The sequence below is a fragment of the Emys orbicularis genome, chromosome 3 (assembly GCF_028017835.1).
Source record: "Emys orbicularis isolate rEmyOrb1 chromosome 3, rEmyOrb1.hap1, whole genome shotgun sequence".
In the NCBI taxonomy this organism is placed as follows: domain Eukaryota; kingdom Metazoa; phylum Chordata; order Testudines; family Emydidae; genus Emys; species Emys orbicularis.
The window spans coordinates 160,307,619-160,312,909 of NC_088685.1; the positions used below are offsets into that span (position 1 = coordinate 160,307,619).

General features: G+C 51.4%; 1 pseudogene; it reads left to right on the forward strand.

Annotated features, from left to right (window-relative positions):
* Positions 1-3,726: 3,726 nt before the first annotated feature.
* On the forward strand, positions 3,727-4,889 carry LOC135876286 (interferon beta-like; annotated as a pseudogene).
* The last annotated feature ends 402 nt before the right edge of the window (positions 4,890-5,291 follow it).

Genomic DNA, 5,291 nt, shown 5'->3' on the forward strand with positions numbered 1-5,291 from the left:
TTCCCCTCAATTTAACATACACATGATAACTTGTTGTACGGAGTTAGGACAACTCACTTTGATGGTGTCCCTTCTTGGCATGCAAATATTTTATTTATAAAAGTGGATATTATTGTTACTGACCTTCTGGGAAGGACTAATGGACAGGCAGATACTGAAGAGGTGGAGCCAATAAATAAATTACCGATCTGCTTTAGAAGTAGGTTTTAGTTTCCTGTTTGAGTGCTAGCTAACAGATCTTTTAGGGCCAAACCTTGGCAATTGCACAAAGTCTTATGCAAATCCAGAAGCTACATGTAACTGACCAATTTGCCATGCAAATAAATCTGCCTACAAATGTTGAGGAAGCCTTTAAGGAGGTCTGTTAAACATTTGGCCCTAAGAGTCATACAAGAAAGGTACAAATGTAAAAGTTGTTCCACTTATTTGTAGCAGATTGCTTCTCTAATGTCCATGTCCAACATATGTGCATGTGTCTTTATGATGACAGTTAAGGGACTGGGTGAATCTGCTTTAAATTGCAAAATCTGTTGGAAAGAGGGATGGTGTCCTTAGCCTCTGTTTGCCTGAAGCTGGGAATGGGCGATGAGGTGGATCATGTGATGGTTACCTGTTCTCTTCATTCCCTCTGAAGCACCTGGCATTGTCCACTGTTGGAAGACCCTGGTACTGGGCTAGATAGACCTTTGGTCTGACCCAGTATGGCCATTCTTATGTTGAATAAGTTTCATAAAGATGTGTTCAGCTATTGAGGCTCTAATCATTCCAGAAGAAATGTAACATTTTCATGGACTCTAATTGTGCCAGCGCCCAACTCTGGCCACAAGGGTTTCACACATAGTTTACTTCATTCAGCTGCTTGATGACCTTAAAGGGCCCAACCCAGGAAGTCTGTAGTTTGTTCTTTCTCACAGGAATGAGAACCATCACCTGGTCCCCGGTAACATAGGAGCAGGCATGTGCTGAGTGGTTGTACCAGACCTTTTGCTTCCCTTGGGCCCTGGCTAAATTCTCTAAGGCCAAGTCCATGAGCTCAGTGAGCTTTTCCTGGCAAGTCAGTACATACTCCACCTCTGATTTTTCCATTGGGGGAGGCCTTCCCCTCCCATTCGTTCCTCAACAAGTCCAGGGATCCCCTCACTCTCCTCCCATACAGCAACTCAAAAGGAGAGAACACAGTTGATTCCTGGGGCACTTCCCAGGTGGTAAATACTTGTCCCTGTCCTGTGGGTGCTGGTTCATAAAGGTTTTCAGCATCATCTTTAGGGTCCCATTGAACCTCTTCACCAGCCCGTTGGACTGAGGGTGATACACTGAGGCCCAGGTGTGTTGGACCCCATACTTCTCCCAGAAGCACCGGAGCAGAGTTGACATGAAATTGGAGCCCTGGTCTGTAAGGACCTCCTTGGGGAACCCTACTTTGCTGAAACCCCCCCACTCTGCCTCGATAGAGGACAAGGCCACCACTTCAGGATAGCAAGTAGCGAAATCTACCTCCACCAGAATGTGTGTGTGTGTGTGGGGGGGGGGGGGTTCCCTTGTTTCCTTCCCCCCCATCCAAGTTGCCTTGCTGAGGGGTCCCACTATGTCCACGGCCACCTTCTGGAAAGGCTTCTCTATGATGGGCAGGGGCCTCAAAGCTGCTTTCCCCTTGTCCTGGGCCTTCCCCACCCTCTGGCAGGGGTCGCAGGACCTGCAGTACTGTGGATGGCATCAAAGATCCCGGGCCAGTAAAAGTTCTGTAGCAGCCTCTGCCTGGTGCACTGGATTCCCTGGTGTCCCAAGAGAGGAACATGATGGGCCAGGTACAATAGTCTGCGGTGGTACTTCTGGGGGACCAGTAGCTGTCTCCTGATCCCCCATGGTTCCACTTCCCCTTGGGGCGCCCATTCTTGGTACAGGAATCCCTTTTCCCACAGAAATCTTTCCCAGCAGCCTTCCCCCAGGGGTTTCGCCGTGCTGTGGCCAGCAAGTTCCCTTAGCTTCTCTAAGGAGGGAATCCTTCTGCAGCTCGGCCTGGAATTCAGCAGCTGGGGAAGGGATGGGGACCTGCTCCCTCTCAGTGGCTGGATCCGAGGCTGCAGCCGCACCAAATCCTGTCCCTAGTGACTCCTTTCCTGCCAGGTTAGGGACCTGCACCCCCAGCAAGGCATCACCCCCGGTGTCAGTGCAGAGTGCCCTTCATTGGCTCTGGCTACAGGTGATGACTAGGGTGCTCCAGGGGCTGCCCAGCCAATCCGCCAGGTCACCCTCCATGAGCACCTCAGTTGGCAACTGATGGTGCACCCCCACATCTTTGGGCCCTTCTTTGGCCCCCCATTTCAGATGTACCCTTGGAATGGGTATCTTAAATGGGGGCCCGCACACACCGGTCAGGGTTAGGTAGGTGTTGGGCACCACCCGGTTTGGGGCCGCCACCTCGGGCTGGGCCAGCGTCACTTCAGTGTCCGTGTCCCAGTTCCCAGTGACCTGCTTCCCATCCACCTCCAGGGGAATGAGGGACTCGCTCCTCAGGGGCCACCCCACACCCACCCTGTAGACTGAGAACTTTGAATCCAGAGCATCAAGCCTCCCCGAGGAGCTGGCCTGGGAGACTCCTCCCACTTGAGCCATTGCTAAACTGCCAGCCCCTCCTGCCTGGGGAGCCAGCCCCTCCCCCGGCTGGGCTCCCACCCAGTTAACCCTTTGAGGGCTCAGTTGGCTCATCCTGTCCCTGAGCTTTTGGCACTGGGCCCATCTGTGGCCCCTCTGCCCACAGTAATTACACCTCAGGTCCCGTTGGTCCCCTGGGGCCGGTCAGTCAGCTCTGGTATTGGCTGTGCCTCTTGGGAGGGATTTATCTGAGACTCCCTTCAGGGAAGCCCCTGGTTGACCCTCCCCCCCCACTGATGTGGGCCTGTCCCCCTGGGATTCCATTCCATATCCCGACCTGCTGTCTATAAACTGGTCGGCCAGCAGCCCTGCGTGGCGCAGGTCCTTCAGCCTCTTGTCCACGAACCACATCCTCAGGTCAGGGGGACAGAGTTCATGTAGTCACTTCAGCCAGTAGCGTAGCTGTGGGGGGGGGGGGGGGGGGGAGCGGCAAAAATGCTAGAGCCAGCCCTGCTCAGAGCACTCCCTCTTACCGTTTCACAGAAGGAAGATACCGATGGTTTGTGCTGTCTAGATTTTAAGTGTGCCTTCTAAATCAGAGGAAATGGTTAAAGTGGAGATTTGCCAATATTTTTGGGAAGCCTAACCCTTTCCTCCCACATCTACTTCCTCCATGCCTAGCAAACTTTAAATATTCCTAAACTGTTTCTGTCTCTCAAATGAAGGAGGCTATGAATGGGAAGTGTACTGTCTGACAAATTGGAAGTCTTTTTCGTACCACTTTGGAATTGTGGATGACCTTCTTAAATTATAGAAATTAATGTATGATAAAACGCCTGTAGGTATGTGGATCCAACATGAGTTAACAGGGTTGTGTATTGCCATGGGTGGTCACTTTCACCAAAAAAAGAAGGAAACGTGGTAAAAAGAACTAGAAAATAGCAAGAAAAACAGAAAGAAACTATGAAACCACCAAGGAGGAAAATCTTGTAAATAGAAAGTGATCAAAGAAACATTCTCCAACTAAACACAAATTCAGAGATATAAAGGAAAGACACAACAATCTACATAGGACCCTCAACAAACTCCAGTCTCCAGATTCCACACAAAGAAAAGGACTGTACAGACATCATCATGACCACCAGGTGTTTGCTGCATGTTTGCCTCGTACTGCTTTTTCTCCACTGTAATCTCATCTCCGCTCTGTACCATGCTTCACTTCCAGCAGAACAAAATGAACAGAGCTTGGAGCTTCTGAAGAAAATGAGCAGAAATTTCCCCTCAATGCATAAATGAAAGGGCAGCTTTCAAGCCCACCCAGGATGTTGCCCAACTCCCAGTGTCCCAAAAGGAGAATGCCAAGGTGGCAATCCAAAAGATCCTTCAAGAGATCTTCAACATCTTTAGCAAAAACCTCACCCAAAGTGCCTGGGATAGGACTTCCATAGTCAGGTTCCAAAGTGGACTTTAACCAGTCAATTCAGCAGCTGGCGGCATGTTTGAGAGCAATACAGCCTGTGTGCCTGGGAAATCATTTGCGTGGAAATACCCAGCTGTTTTGTACTCCGGGCCAGCTCCAAGTTTTTTGCTGCCCCAAGCAAAAATTTTTCCCACATCCCCTGGCCCCGCCCCAACTCCGCCCCATTCCAACCCCTTCCCCAAATCCCCGGCCCCGCCTCCTCCCCCAGGCATGCCACATTTACCCTCCTACCCCTCCCTCCCAGGCAAGCTTCTGTGGAGAAGGGGAAGGAGGCAGAGGTGAGCAGGGTGTGGGGGGGGGAGGAACGGTTCCTCTGCCCCCCCGGATTACTTCCTGCGGCCCTCCCCGTGCCCCCCACCGCCGCAGCTCCCCTCCGCTCCGTCTGCTTCCCTGAGCGCGCCACCACCGCTGCTCCGCTTCTCCCCCCTCCCTCCCAGGCTTGCCGCAAAACAGCTGATTCACGTGGCAAGCCTGGGAGGGAGGGGGGAGAAGCAGAGCAGTGGTGGCGCGCTCAGGGGAGCAGGCGGAGCGGTGGTGGGGGGCGGTTCCTCTGCCCCCCCAGGGTTACTTCCTGCAGCCCTCCCCGTGCCCCCCACTGCCGTAGCTCACCTCCGCTCAGGGCTGGCTCCTGGCTTTCTGCGCTCCAAATGGGGGGTGGGGGGGAAGAAAGGAGCCGGAGTGCTGCCCCTTGGAAAGTGCTGCCCCAAGCACATGCTTGGAGCGCTGGTGCCTAGAGCTGGCCCTGTTTGTACTGATTGACAAAGTCACTAGAAGGCTTAGTAACTACGGTACATTACAAGTCTTTTCCTTAGAGTAAATGAATATTAGTGTCAATTATACAGCTGACCAGAGATAGATATTTTATAACATTGCTTATATTGGGCCTGATCTTTCTTCTACAGGGTCAATGGCCAAATAGCAATTGATTTCCATGGCAGCAGCTTCAGGCTCTTCCCGTCCTCTGCTGGAAATGGATTTGCAATTACATGGATCTATTTTTCTGTGTTTCTACTGTTATTTAGGTTTGCAATTCTTCATAATCGCCCACATATCAGGTGCTGTTCTACACCACATAATTGGCAGTCCATGCAACAAAGTACATATATTTAGAATCCTTAGCCACCTCACCAGTACTTGGTCATCAAATAATGATACTTCCCCTCCATCCCCAAAAGTACTGACTTCTACATATGTAGTGTGTTTCTATTATGATCATGGT